General features: G+C 37.5%; 1 non-coding gene across 1 annotated transcript; it reads left to right on the forward strand.

Annotated features, from left to right (window-relative positions):
- Positions 1–3,144: 3,144 nt before the first annotated feature.
- LOC145677944 (5S ribosomal RNA) lies at positions 3,145–3,263 on the forward strand. The gene has a single exon (XR_014130108.1). It is a non-coding gene; the product is annotated as a 5S ribosomal RNA (ribosomal RNA).
- Positions 3,264–16,327: the final 13,064 nt, after the last annotated feature.

Raw genomic sequence — 16,327 nt, forward strand, 5'->3', positions numbered from 1 at the left:
TCGCTTCGCTCGCGATCAGCACAGAAAGAAGGACGTGACGCGCCCCTAAAGGTGTTGGCAACCGATTCAATACATATTGTCGGTAAAAAAAAAAAAAAAAAAAACGCTCGCTTCGCTCGCGATCGACATGAAAAAGGCAACGACGTGACGCCCCGTAAAATTGTCGGCGACCTATTCAATCAATATATTCGGTTGAAAAACAAAGTCAAAAGTTTCCCAATCGCTTCCCTGCCGATCGACATAAAAAAAAAGGCAACCCCTTCACCTCTCCTTATGCATTCATCAGTAAACATACAACCATAGATCACAATACCACTCACATCACCTATCAGTTCTCCACGTCCATCAAGATCCAATCATCGCCCTGGCCCTTTATGATGATACACAACATTACATGTTATTGTGTGCATTGCCCCGCGTTACAATACATGACCAAAAAAAAAAGAGAAAAAGAGCTGCACTGCCTTCAGTGTAGACATGTTCGTATTCGTAGAAAATGATTTTAGGTACACGATAGTACAGTAATCTATCTTCACATGCTTCAGATGTGAACGATACCTACACATGAAGAGGGCTCCCGAGGTTTCCTTTTCCAATAGGATGGAGCTCCACCACACTTGCAGAATGACGAGAAGTTATGTTAATAAATATATCCCAGAGTGTTTCGTAACTCGCCCTTGGTCCTAATGATGAAGCGTTCTTCAGATGGCCCCGATGTCTCCACACATGATACTATGCGACTTCTTTTCACGAGGCTCTCAAAGATCACGTTTGTGTCCTAACATTCTCTGCAGATATGACACAGCTGCGATAGCGGATCACAGAAGCCTTTCCTCTCCTTACAAGAGACGTGTTCATTCGAGCATGGGAGTAATTCGACTATCGATCAAATATCTCCCGTGTCACGATAGTAGTCACTTTCAATTCTTCTAACGAAGGTAAGAAAAAATGCTATACAAACTTCCTTTCGGTATATAAAGGATTAGGGGCCCAGAGAATATTTTCTTTCAAGAGGATACATTCTTTTTCGAACACCCTGTATATAGATCCTCTAATTATAACTGCAAACAAAATGTTGATTTTGCAATTGCTTCCATGAGAGAAAATTCTGTGCACTTTCTTTCTGAAGGGCCGGGCCTAAACGTTTTCCTTAATCATTAAATTTAGTAGTTATCTACAATTACATAGTTTTCCATTGTTCTCAAAATAAAGATTTTTCTCTATGAATTGTTGAATGTTGCTAGGGATATTGAAGTAATTCTTTTTAGTGTTTTTTTCTTTACAATAATGTACTGAACGCCTGCATTAAGGAAGTTCGTGTGTCCATCTTGCAAAATGTTTCGTCTTTTTTCATGCCCACTAAGATAAATATTCATTTTGCTCTTTTCTCCGTATGCAAACCACATTTCTTAAAGGCAACATTTTCATACAAATGTAGTACTAAAAACTTCTAATTGGCAACATCTGGGCTGCGAAGAGGAAAAAGAAAGAAATCTCGTACGTATTCGCGCGCAATTCGGAATTAGCCAATGAAAAGCACAAAAGCGGCCACCATCTCTCTCTCTTTCTTATTAACGGTTTTGTACTTTCTGCAGTTCTATCAGTGCTGCTAACCTCTTACTATATCATTGAATATGTATGTTTATATATATATATATATATATATATATATATATATATATATATATATATATATATATATATATATATATATATATATATATATATATATATTTTACAAAAAATCATACTACTACGGAATAATATTAAATGCCTGTAAACCCTCATTTCTGTTTGCACTTTCTGTTACACTACCTTCCCCGAACTTCTTTCAAGTTATTAAGTGCAGAACGGGGAGTTATACATATTTACTTGCGCTTTCACAATATCTGCACATTGTGTAATAATAGGAGACGTATAAAATAAAACTATATACTAATACGTATATATATATATATATATATATATATATATATATATATATATATATATATATATATATATATATATATATATACAGTACACATTCCACTATCCGAGGCTTTCCTTTTCTTTTCTTGCTGACGATAAATTACGCTCTTAGAAATGTTGTCTGAAAACAATAAGAATATGTGCAAAAAATACAATCAGAGGTAGAGGTCTTTAACAGGAACTAAGCAAGGGAGTTGAAAAATTTTTTATGCATGTAAAAAATATAGACATGAACCAACTTGTGAAATAAAAAGACCAGAAAACTACTCTTTCTAAATTATGTGTAAACTTTTTACCGAAAACGAAAGTTGCACGAAAGACTTTTTGTCCCTTTTTTGGCCTCCGGTGCTTGGGGTCCCTGGTTCAATCCCAGCTCGTGCCGTGTGAACTTTGTCGTGCATAAAGACCGTGCTCATGGGTTTTCTCGGGTTTCTCCCGTTTCCTCCCACTTTCTTCATTCAGTACTCATCATCACCGTCTCCTTTAGCGTAACCGGTATAAGTATGCGACGTAAATCTAAAGATTTCATTTCATTTCCCTTTTCTGCTCATACTGCTGATTATGCGCGATTATGCCAACATCCAACTCCGCGGATAATCGTGCGATTACTGTATATACAACTAATACAGATACGTAATTACATTATCAGTTACAGTATCGGTTTTTATTTACTAATTTGCCTCACTTTATTTGCATCCCTGCAGTAAATAATTCTTATCGATAATAGTTAAAATGTATATTACATTTTAGTGCTTCACGACTGAATGATCATCTGCCTTACGTTATCTCGCAGCTGAAGAGGATGCTACACTGAAAACTACCTTGCGTTATAAAGGGTAAGTGAAACATATCTTAAAAATATCTTTCATACATTTCATTGTGTACATTAAAGAATGTAAGTTTGCCTTTTTCCTGTAATCAATACTTAATAAAGGATTTATTTTTATTTATTTATATACAATTTCATACGTGGTTCGTGATAGTAAACTCGATAGGACATAGTGGCACTATGAACATCCGAATCACTCATCATTCGAACATTCAAATATTTATTCGAATATTAGTATATTCCAAGTAATGTTAACGACGTTAATATGCTTGCCTTTATAGTTAATAATGTCAATTCTTACTTAAAACATACTTCCTTAACAGGACATTGAAGAAAAGGTAGTTGCCAACGGCCATACCATGCTGAATATACCGGTTCTCGTCCGATCACCGAAGTCAAGCAGCATCGGGCCTGGTCAGTACTTGGATGGGTGACCGCCTGGGAACACCAGGTGCTGTTGGCATCTCTTTTTCAAATTTCATTATCCTTCAAGTACGAAAATACTAGAAACATTAATTTTATAGTACTTTCAAGAGATAATTTATCAACATTATTTCATAGCGATTAATCGATATTCTAAGCGTTATACCCACTATTTCTTACACTAACAGCCTGTTTATTTGCACGGCACATTAAAATAACCTGATTTCCGATCCGTGTGCACCTACTACTATACTTAACACGGAATGTATTACCACTTTTTAAAAGTAAATTATTATGACTAAGTGTAGATCTCCGGCGAGTAAATGCCTTTCGTATACAAGCACGACACATCTCCGCTATGTGCTTTACTTTTTTACTAACAGCATATAGAAATTGGATTTCAAGGTGTTTCTACATAACAGAATGAAGCAAATTTCGTGATTTAACTCTTTCGAATAATGTGTTGGTCCTGACAAGGACCGTTTGAAATGAAAAATCTTGAAGAAGATTTTTACTTAGAGCTTGTGTACTTGGTAACAGCCTTCGTACCCTCACTTACAGCGTGCTTGGCAAGTTCACCAGGCAAAAGAAGGCGCACAGCTGTTTGGATTTCCCGGCTGGTGATAGTTGACCGCTTATTGTAATGGGCCAAACGAGAAGCTTCAGCAGCAATACGCTCGAAGATGTCATTAACAAAGCTGTTCATGATACTCATAGCTTTGCTAGATATGCCAGTGTCAGGATGCACTTGCTTCAAAACTTTGTAGATGTAAATGGCATAGCTCTCCTTCCTCCTCCTCTTCTTCTTCTTATCTCCCTTGGAGATATTCTTTTGGGCTTTACCAGCCTTCTTTGCAGCCTTTCCGCTAGTTTTTGGTGGCATGATGACTCACTCGTTCAGCAAAATTAGATGTGTCCGCCGATTTATCGACTTCATTTAAATTACAGTACGTGTTTCAATTCGCGCCAACTGCCTTGCTTTTCATTTGATGCACTCGGGTGCACGCTTGAAGTAGTAACAAAACTGACTTGATTCATGGGAGGCCGCAATTTTTCCTCTCATCTTATTACGAAAGAATATTGAACAATGTCTGGTCGCGGCAAAGGTGGAAAAGTCAAGGGAAAGAGCAAGTCCCGCTCCAGCAGGGCTGGCCTTCAATTCCCAGTAGGCAGAATCCATCGTCTTTTGCGAAAGGGTAACTATGCCGAACGAGTTGGTGCTGGCGCTCCCGTGTATTTGGCTGCAGTCATGGAATACCTGGCAGCTGAAGTTCTTGAGTTGGCAGGCAACGCTGCTCGTGACAACAAGAAGACTAGGATTATTCCACGTCATCTGCAGTTAGCTATCCGTAACGACGAGGAATTAAACAAGTTGTTGTCTGGAGTTACAATCGCTCAGGGTGGTGTTTTGCCCAACATTCAAGCTGTACTTCTGCCCAAGAAAACTGAGAAGAAGGCATAAATGTAAGACCTATATCTCATACAAATCGGCCCTTATGAGGGCCACAAACCCCTTTATAGAGGAGATTTACGATTGAAATGAATTGTTTTCGATATACAGACTCATCAAAAGTGTCTGAGATAGTTGCTTAGTGTCATTCGAAATTCTCGCTGCTATTCGATTAATTAGTATGTGTAGTCGTCGATCGTAATTGAAGCCCATAGGAAGTCACACTATCTTTAGAATACTCCAAACAGCGATGTGCTTAGTTCCCACTACATTATTAATTATAAGATCATTACCTTTTGTATTGTCGCTAGCTACATTTTTTTGATATTTGCGTACATCGGGCTCATATTACCCAGAGGACAGGACAGTCGAGCCCAGATTCTCAGCAATGGAAGAAAACCTCATACCACATATTCTCATGTACTTCATGCTAGACAAAGGAATTTCCAACATTCTTAAAGCACTCATGTTTCTCTCTTGCGTTGGCTTGGCTGAAATTACTCTGTTCAATATGTTCTCGACATTTATTATTGTTCATTACTATGCCCCAATGACATCATGAACAGAGCGGATCAAAAAACTTTCCTAAATTTCTTTTGCAACATAGTAATGACATTAAATGCACACTTAAGTACGATTTATTCTTTGCAAGGTCGATATTCATATTTGTGTGATATGTGTTATATGTATATGGTTTGTAATACGCAACTACTCTTATTCTCTGATCTCAGAACTCATTTGCTACTGTGCCCAACGAGCGAGCCTAGGTTTCTTGTAACTACTGCCTTTCTTTAGTAAATAATGTGAAGTATACAATGCATTAACCTACATCTCATATTTGTATTACTCTTTATTTTACTAACCCGCTACGAAGTGTCATTAATTTACATGTAAATCACAATAGACACTACCGCAAAAGAAAAAAATCGAACCCAAGACCACGTAAACAAGATAAAGGACAAGATTCAGGTTTCTAACGCATTATTCGCCCCTCACAGCACAGTATAGAAGTTGTATAAGCCTCTATACGTACATCCTACTGTCAGAACAGAAATTCCGACTTGCGTTTCGCATCTCTCATGCTCGCTACTTCCAACAAATCGCCAATTTCCAACCAGAACCCCTTCTCCAGCATTAATACTGCTACATATGAATACGTATACATGAACGTACATAATGTAAAAAAAAACGTATGATTTTCTCAAATTAATCTCTCTACGTCTGTAATTTTGTGTGCATCAAAAGGCTTTAATGTAGTTACACGAATTCTTATAATCTAACAGAAAATCGCACAAAGTAAATCTTTCCCTTTATATAAATTTGTTGGCTCTGAAAAGAGCCGTTTATGCCAATTTTATATCCAAAATAGGAGGAACCCCAACTTAACCTCCGAAACCGTACAGGGTTCTTCCTTGCCTCTTCAAGGCATACACAACATCCATAGCTGTCACTGTCTTCCTCTTGGCGTGTTCTGTGTATGTAACAGCATCTCTGATTACGTTCTCCAGGAATACTTTCAATACTCCTCGGGTCTCTTCATAAATGAGACCAGAGATACGCTTCACACCACCACGGCGAGCAAGACGCCTAATAGCGGGTTTGGTGATACCCTGGATGTTGTCACGAAGAACTTTACGGTGGCGCTTGGCACCTCCTTTGCCAAGACCCTTGCCTCCTTTTCCACGTCCTGTCATTTCGATATGTTACTGCTTCGCTCACCACACACGAGAAATACAAGCCCAAGCAGCCCAAGACTCGTGGTTTTGTTCCTTCGATCATGCAGGGAAAGCACGGAGGAAAAACACAAAACGTGTCTAAGCCAATGAGAACTGTCCTTTTCGACTGACTTTATCCAGTGAGAAATAGCTTGATTTAACGGTTTTGCTCTTTATATAACTTGACTTCATTCAGCGCGCAATTATTTGAAACAAGTCGTGACAGTTGCAATGGCACGTACCAAGCAGACAGCTAGGAAATCTACTGGAGGCAAAGCTCCTCGAAAGCAGCTTGCCACCAAAGCTGCAAGAAAGAGTGCTCCAGCTACCGGTGGAGTGAAAAAGCCCCATCGTTACAGGCCTGGTACTGTGGCTCTCCGAGAAATTCGTCGTTACCAGAAGAGCACTGAATTGCTCATCCGCAAGCTGCCCTTCCAACGACTCGTCCGAGAAATTGCACAAGATTTCAAGACAGATCTTCGCTTCCAAAGCTCAGCTGTCATGGCTTTACAGGAGGCAAGTGAAGCTTACCTTGTAGGGCTTTTCGAAGACACCAACTTGTGTGCTATTCACGCAAAGAGAGTCACAATCATGCCTAAGGACATTCAGCTTGCTCGCCGCATCCGTGGGGAACGTGCTTAAGTTTGAAGTTCTGGCACTGAGTTCAAAAACGGTCCTTTTTAGGACCAATACACTACTTAGAGATGCTGTTATCCTAACAAGGATCTTGTCCATACTTGTTATCTTTTTTTTTTAAATTCTCACGCCGTATGTTGCATAGTTAATACATCTACCTTCGTTTTCCTCTCGTTTCGTATATCATCCTATCTTTCAAGTATATTCTTTAGTTTTCCCCTATGTTTACCGATTGATTATCTTCGTTTTATGTGGTCAAGGATTCGATTTTGCCATATGTTGCATAAGTTAACTTCGATTCAACCACTGTTTGCCCTTCTCAACGTTATTAATCTCATAGAACTCGCAGGCGAAATATGTACTTCTTCCAAGGTAGCAAAAGTAATATTTTCTCAGAGGTCGCTGCTGTTGAATGCAAACGTTAAACTAAACTTTCTTTAAGTGTCTGTTTGTACTTAACATCAGTTCAATTGTACACCTACATTTCTGCTGGTGTTACTATTTTTCTTTATAGCAATATTACGAATTATAAGACGGTATCCGTGGTTATTAGCGTGTTCCCTTTTCCTAACACTTTCTCATTACACCAGTATTTCCATCATTCATTAGGCGTAATCACCCGTCTCCTTTATCATAAAAATCATAATAGTACGACGTTAAATTGAAACAGTCTACTTCACTTTCACGAGTTGTAATAAGTTCGAACATTTCTTTCACCCCAGCCTTGAAAAGAGTTGATTTTAGTTTAGTGTCCCTTTCAGCAGCAAGGCTGTTTCAAACGTGGACCTACTTATTAACGTGCAATGCGAAACATTTGAGCTCCCACCGAGAATCGAACCCAGTCAGCCTGCAAAAGTTTTTCTAACAAATGCATTAAGTGCGTTTTCTGTACTGTTTCGCTACTTGAAGATAGGAACAAGGAAAAAGTAAGTGATCACAAATTGACATTACGTAATGTGTTCCCCATTTTTTTTCGAGTACACCATTCTTGACACCCGTGAAAGCTTTCTTTCCCCACCCTCAATTCCCCTCTGTTATAAAGCACTTACATCAAGAAGTGCTTCGGTTAAAAAGAAAACTCAAAGTCCCTTGCGTGTATACTATACATTGCTATGAATGAACATGTGATAATGATAGGAAAAGCACAATTTTACTCTTCTCAAAGTATTTGATGGCTCTAAAAAGAGCCGTTTTAAAATGTCAGATGATTTACTGACACATTTACTTCTTCTTTGGTGCAGCCTTCTTAGCACTTTTCGGTTTTGCTGTAGCCTTCTTTGGCTTCGGGGCCTTTGGCTTCTTGGGAGTTTTTGCCTTCTTCACTTTAGATGGTGATTTCTTAGGTTTGGGAGCAGCAGCCTTTTTCTTTTCACCAGTCTTCTTGGGACGTTTAGCTGCTGGCTTTTTCGCAGGCTTCTTCTCCTTTGATGCTGATCGTTTCGCCTTGGTTGAAGATCCACCTTCAGGCTTCTCCTTCAGCGATGAAGCACTAAGCTTAAACGATCCAGATGCACCTTTTCCCTTGGTCTGAACCAAAGACCCAGAAGCAACTGCACTTCTCAAGTATTTCTTGATAAATGGAGCAAGCTTCTCGGCATCCACTTTGTAGTTCTGAGAGATGTATTTCTTAATAGCTTGCAGTGAACTTCCTCCCCTTTCCTTCAAATTCTTGATGGCGTTGTTCACCATTTCTGATGTTCTTGGATGAGAAGGTGTTGTTTTTGGTTTCTTAGGCTTTGCAGACTTCTTAGGAGAAGCCTGTGCCGGGGCTGCAGGTGCTGATGCCGTATCTGCCATTGCTTTCTGCAATAAACTCAACGATACTGAAGAATGAAATTTTCGCTGGCAGGCAGCGTTGAGTTTGGTTACGGAGCGCGGACCGGATAGAAAGCACTTGCTGAGGCGGGCTGAGGTAAACAGAAGTTCGTAGTTGCCACAACGATAAGTGTGTTTCCTTCTATTTTGATAAACGATTTTTTTCAGGTATTCAATGAATGCACCAGATCCTATTCTTCCTTACTGGCTAGAAGAAACTTTATTCCACATAACTCAAAAGGCATTTGTTTTTATTCGCTTTTCTATTTTATGTTTCAGTCATTGCTAAGTCGGTCACACTACTTTTTCACCCTCCTTGTGCTTATAATTTTCATAATTTAACATGGAAATACTTATCAATAAATAATTATATTACCATGGTAATTAACTTCAATCCTTCCTGTGATTATACGCAAAGTACCATCTTCGTACTGCTTACTATAGTTCAATGAAGGGAATCTATAAAGTAACGCGTGTCGCACACATCTGCCTTGCAAACTCCCTGGCCTACTTCCAATGTATAGACTTTTATTTCAAATCCTGATTTAATTTCATAATTTTCTGTAGATTTTAACATTTTATTACCCAGCTTCTTAATACGAATGACAATCAAGCCTAAATATTTATTCCCTTTAACTTTATTTTTCTTTTTTATTTTGTGCCTTGTTTCATATTTGTTCTTACGTTAGCAATTAACGCACTTACCGTAGTTATGTATGAACAGGTTGTTTCTATATTTATTTTATTCCAAATAAATTAAATATATATACGGATTATTTTATGGTAGTTGATATTTTCTGTTGTTTCCTACGTGAATTGAGGAAACGCACGGACTTTCGCCTAATTCTTGTGCTACTTTCATATGTCTGTATCTGTCGAATGCTGTCGATCTGTCGAAATGTGTATTACTATCTGTCGATTCATCGAGTGAACTGAATTCGTTAACCATTTCACCAGGCGCGCATGCATTTTTTTTTTCTTCTAAGGGATCCAAGCTTCGGGGGGCAAGGTTCCAATACTACAAGCCACTATGTCTATATACTATTATTCTGCATTCGAAAACACGATAAATATTCCACTTACTTTTTCACAAAAACATGATACAGACAGAGTACAGATGAAGTGTAAGATCAGATTTATATTGATGATACATCAATATTTTCCCTGTTAATAACTACATTTAATGAGAAAGTCTGCAAATGTATGTTCACTTAGGAACTTTTGCGAGGAGTCCGCACCCGGTGGACACCCCGTGAGTACGCCTCTGCACTTGACTATACTTCGAATTATACTGCAAACAGTTGTATTTTAGTTTCCCCGTTTAGTTCATCGATATCATTAACACAAAGAAAATAGATGTTATAGATGCGTATTCTCAGTTCTCGCTTTATATCCGGACGTCTGCAAAAATCTACTCCTTTTCTTTCTTTCACGCATCCACCAAACTAACAATGATTTGTATTATAATATTTGCGCATAAAATGTATATCTCATACCTTCCATGTTCTCAAGTATTCATAGACAAAAACGGTTACTTTCTGCGAACAAATTGTCCAAACACAGTGCAAATGTCATCTATAGATTGTCCTGGTTCCGTCTGCGTGTACATAACAATGCGTCATAATCATACATTGCACATTAAGGATATCAATTAATCTTCCCAAATTCCTAGATATGCCTGGCAAAAGTTCCGCGTGTTGTAAGGATATTACATTTGTACTACCGACAAGGTGGTATCTTCCAACATTGAAGTTCAATAAACCCCAAATGTGTCGGATATAGTATTTGATTTCTTGTCTCATTGTTTGCGTCAGAGATGTCTTCTCAAGTTAGGATTTACGATACATACAGGATGAGTTGTATATATTGTTGCTGCCAGCTCTATATTAATCCCATATTTGTAAACGAATAAAAACAGTATTCTAATTATAACAATGTGCTCACAATTAATTTTATTCTTAATTGTTATACGTATTGTTGATTAAAAATGAAAATGTTGCTAAGTGAATTTTATTAATATTTTCTGTTGCGTGATATAGGAAGTGAGTGAAATATTGGAGGAATATAGTGTGCGTAGCAGATGATGTGCAGTGGCTTTGGATCGCCTGTGATAAGGTAAGGCATTTGCTATTTTAATTAACACATTTTATATACTGTAATCCTAATTATTTTTATGTGAATGTGCTTACTACTTGTGTATTCAGTGGGACCGATGTTTTAATATGTATGGTCAAGCAGTGTCGAGCCTGGTCAGTGTGTGGATAGGTGACCATTTTTTGTAAATCGATAACATTTAACTTTGTAAACACGGATGAAGTAGAAGTATATTTATTTTATTTTTTACCTCAAATATGTAGGACACTTCTCCTTTGTACATCAATTATTATTATTAGTTCAACTTGTTTACAAGTTAAATGAAAAGAATAGTCGTTATCGTGTGATGATTGTGCTCATTAGGCTAAAGAAGACTCGTGATAAGAAAGAAAAGAAGAACGGTGCTCAAGTTTCGTCACAGCATATTCTCAAAAATTTACAGGCAAAATTCAGTGTTCTGCATGAAAAGGCATATTTGTACGAAAAAAAAAAAAAATTCTGCAGACGACAGAATTAAATAAAGTAATACACATGTATTTTAGAGTTACTGGTGTAAAATCATTACAAGTGCTTTGCCAGGTGGCCAATAAAAAGCACGAATACTATTTAAGGGAGCCAAAACAGGAGAAAGCTGGGGGCCTGAGCGATAGCAAGAATGTGCGTCCAAAGTGAACAGGAGCGAAGGCGACGCGGGTATACGTATAAGCAAGGGTAGTGGAAACCAGTTAGTTTTCGAGTTTCAATAGCACTTGTCATGCATCCATACTAGTAGCGCCCCGCTTGTAAACATTAAGTACACTATGCAAGAATACACCGCCGGTGGAAAATAGTACCTAATACAGTTATCTTTCATATATACTGACTTATTTTACAGTAGTAACCCAACACTAGTAAACGTAAAATAAAAGTGTATAACTTTATATTTAATTCTATCGCCTGGCTTAGTTTTTCACCTGTAAGATGTACTTATTTAGAGCAAGTTTCTTAACTAGCAAATTAAACCGAGAACCACAGCAACCATATATATATTCTTATGATGTACTTTTCTTTGAGTGGTGTTCTCTGTCTATTCAATAACATTTTCTCAGTTTAATGCTAGCAAAAAACAAAACAAAATCAAAGTGTTTCTATATAAATTTAGTTCACCGTGTTGTAATATCACATGGAATTGAAAAACGAATAGTCGAACCTCTGCTATCTCGATCAAACTTCTCAGGATGATATACTGACTTACCGCAGAAGTTCGACTGAATACGTTTCTCAGTTCCATGGGAGAACCTGGAGAAGCAAAAGCCTGCGCAACGGAAAATACTAAATAAACTTGTAGAGCAGGTCAAGATGTATCATCATGCCAAGTTTCATTCAGATCAGAGAAGTTTGGCTGCAGCCATTTTCATTACAAAGCACAAAATGGATGGTCCCTAACCTCGAGAATCTTCACAATTGTCGACGAGTTGAACTGCACTCATCTGATCAAAATCAAACTTAAAATGGCAGTTCACTTTCAACTGTTAAATAATATGATATGCAGGCTTCTGCTTTCCTAGTTACAGTCTATCCACTGTGGTATGCATATTAGTAGAAATGTGAGAGTGCATATTTATTAAAGATTTGCTTCAAAAAGCGATGAAAGACATAGGCATTCCCGCGGGCGGTGATAACAAGATGCCGGAAAACGAACAAGCAGAAAGAATATGGGCTGAAGAAGTGTAAACGACGACGCGGCGGCCCGTAAAGGTGTTGCCGTCCTATTAAATGAATAATATCAAAAGAAAGAAAAAAAAAGTAAAAAATTTCGCGCTCGTAATCAAGACAGAAAGCAACTAAAGGAAATCTTTGTTTTACGTCCCACGTTATGCCGCTTAGGCTAAAAGAGGCGCTGATTATGAGAAATGATTGAAATGGTGGTGGAATGAAGAAAGTGGGAGGAAACGGGAGAACCCCGCGGTAACCCACCGCACATAGTTTTTGTCCACCATAAAGTTAACTTGGCGGGGGCTCAAGACAGAAAGACGGTTGGAAAAACAAATAAACGATGTTCCATCCCGTAAAAATGTTGGCGACCTATGAAATCAATATTTTTTCTTAAAGAAAAAAAAAAGAATTAAAAAGAGAAAAAAAGGTCAAAATTTCGCGCTCGCTTCGCTCGCGATCAGCAGAGAAAAGAGGACGTGACGCACCCCTAAAAGTGTTGGCGACCGATTGAATAAATATTGTGGGTAAAAAAAAAAAAAAAAAAGTCAAAAATTTCGCGCTCGCTTCGCTCGCGATCAGCACAGAAAGAAGGACGTGACGCGCCCCTAAAGGTGTTGGCAACCGATTCAATACATATTGTCGGTAAAAAAAAAAAAAAAAAAAAACGCTCGCTTCGCTCGCGATCGACATGAAAAAGGCAACGACGTGACGCCCCGTAAAATTGTCGGCGACCTATTCAATCAATATATTCGGTTGAAAAACAAAGTCAAAAGTTTCCCAATCGCTTCCCTGCCGATCGACATAAAAAAAAAGGCAACCCCTTCACCTCTCCTTATGCATTCATCAGTAAACATACAACCATAGATCACAATACCACTCACATCACCTATCAGTTCTCCACGTCCATCAAGATCCAATCATCGCCCTGGCCCTTTATGATGATACACAACATTACATGTTATTGTGTGCATTGCCCCGCGTTACAATACATGACCAAAAAAAAAAGAGAAAAAGAGCTGCACTGCCTTCAGTGTAGACATGTTCGTATTCGTAGAAAATGATTTTAGGTACACGATAGTACAGTAATCTATCTTCACATGCTTCAGATGTGAACGATACCTACACATGAAGAGGGCTCCCGAGGTTTCCTTTTCCAATAGGATGGAGCTCCACCACACTTGCAGAATGACGAGAAGTTATGTTAATAAATATATCCCAGAGTGTTTCGTAACTCGCCCTTGGTCCTAATGATGAAGCGTTCTTCAGATGGCCCCGATGTCTCCACACATGATACTATGCGACTTCTTTTCACGAGGCTCTCAAAGATCACGTTTGTGTCCTAACATTCTCTGCAGATATGACACAGCTGCGATAGCGGATCACAGAAGCCTTTCCTCTCCTTACAAGAGACGTGTTCATTCGAGCATGGGAGTAATTCGACTATCGATCAAATATCTCCCGTGTCACGATAGTAGTCACTTTCAATTCTTCTAACGAAGGTAAGAAAAAATGCTATACAAACTTCCTTTCGGTATATAAAGGATTAGGGGCCCAGAGAATATTTTCTTTCAAGAGGATACATTCTTTTTCGAACACCCTGTATATAGATCCTCTAATTATAACTGCAAACAAAATGTTGATTTTGCAATTGCTTCCATGAGAGAAAATTCTGTGCACTTTCTTTCTGAAGGGCCGGGCCTAAACGTTTTCCTTAATCATTAAATTTAGTAGTTATCTACAATTACATAGTTTTCCATTGTTCTCAAAATAAAGATTTTTCTCTATGAATTGTTGAATGTTGCTAGGGATATTGAAGTAATTCTTTTTAGTGTTTTTTTCTTTACAATAATGTACTGAACGCCTGCATTAAGGAAGTTCGTGTGTCCATCTTGCAAAATGTTTCGTCTTTTTTCATGCCCACTAAGATAAATATTCATTTTGCTCTTTTCTCCGTATGCAAACCACATTTCTTAAAGGCAACATTTTCATACAAATGTAGTACTAAAAACTTCTAATTGGCAACATCTGGGCTGCGAAGAGGAAAAAGAAAGAAATCTCGTACGTATTCGCGCGCAATTCGGAATTAGCCAATGAAAAGCACAAAAGCGGCCACCATCTCTCTCTCTTTCTTATTAACGGTTTTGTACTTTCTGCAGTTCTATCAGTGCTGCTAACCTCTTACTATATCATTGAATATGTATGTTTATATATATATATATATATATATATATATATATATATATATATATATATATATATATATATATATATATATATATATATATATATTTTACAAAAAATCATACTACTACGGAATAATATTAAATGCCTGTAAACCCTCATTTCTGTTTGCACTTTCTGTTACACTACCTTCCCCGAACTTCTTTCAAGTTATTAAGTGCAGAACGGGGAGTTATACATATTTACTTGCGCTTTCACAATATCTGCACATTGTGTAATAATAGGAGACGTATAAAATAAAACTATATACTAATACGTATATATATATATATATATATATATATATATATATATATATATATATATATATATATATATATATATATATATACAGTACACATTCCACTATCCGAGGCTTTCCTTTTCTTTTCTTGCTGACGATAAATTACGCTCTTAGAAATGTTGTCTGAAAACAATAAGAATATGTGCAAAAAATACAATCAGAGGTAGAGGTCTTTAACAGGAACTAAGCAAGGGAGTTGAAAAATTTTTTATGCATGTAAAAAATATAGACATGAACCAACTTGTGAAATAAAAAGACCAGAAAACTACTCTTTCTAAATTATGTGTAAACTTTTTACCGAAAACGAAAGTTGCACGAAAGACTTTTTGTCCCTTTTTTGGCCTCCGGTGCTTGGGGTCCCTGGTTCAATCCCAGCTCGTGCCGTGTGAACTTTGTCGTGCATAAAGACCGTGCTCATGGGTTTTCTCGGGTTTCTCCCGTTTCCTCCCACTTTCTTCATTCAGTACTCATCATCACCGTCTCCTTTAGCGTAACCGGTATAAGTATGCGACGTAAATCTAAAGATTTCATTTCATTTCCCTTTTCTGCTCATACTGCTGATTATGCGCGATTATGCCAACATCCAACTCCGCGGATAATCGTGCGATTACTGTATATACAACTAATACAGATACGTAATTACATTATCAGTTACAGTATCGGTTTTTATTTACTAATTTGCCTCACTTTATTTGCATCCCTGCAGTAAATAATTCTTATCGATAATAGTTAAAATGTATATTACATTTTAGTGCTTCACGACTGAATGATCATCTGCCTTACGTTATCTCGCAGCTGAAGAGGATGCTACACTGAAAACTACCTTGCGTTATAAAGGGTAAGTGAAACATATCTTAAAAATATCTTTCATACATTTCATTGTGTACATTAAAGAATGTAAGTTTGCCTTTTTCCTGTAATCAATACTTAATAAAGGATTTATTTTTATTTATTTATATACAATTTCATACGTGGTTCGTGATAGTAAACTCGATAGGACATAGTGGCACTATGAACATCCGAATCACTCATCATTCGAACATTCAAATATTTATTCGAATATTAGTATATTCCAAGTAATGTTAACGACGTTAATATGCTTGCCTTTATAGTTAATAATGTCAATTCTTACTTAAAACATACTTCCTTAACAGGACATTGAAGAAAAGGTAGTT

The sequence above is a fragment of the Thermobia domestica genome, unplaced genomic scaffold, assembly GCF_964235325.1.
Source record: "Thermobia domestica unplaced genomic scaffold, izTheDome1.hap1.1 HAP1_SCAFFOLD_1656, whole genome shotgun sequence".
In the NCBI taxonomy this organism is placed as follows: domain Eukaryota; kingdom Metazoa; phylum Arthropoda; class Insecta; order Zygentoma; family Lepismatidae; genus Thermobia; species Thermobia domestica.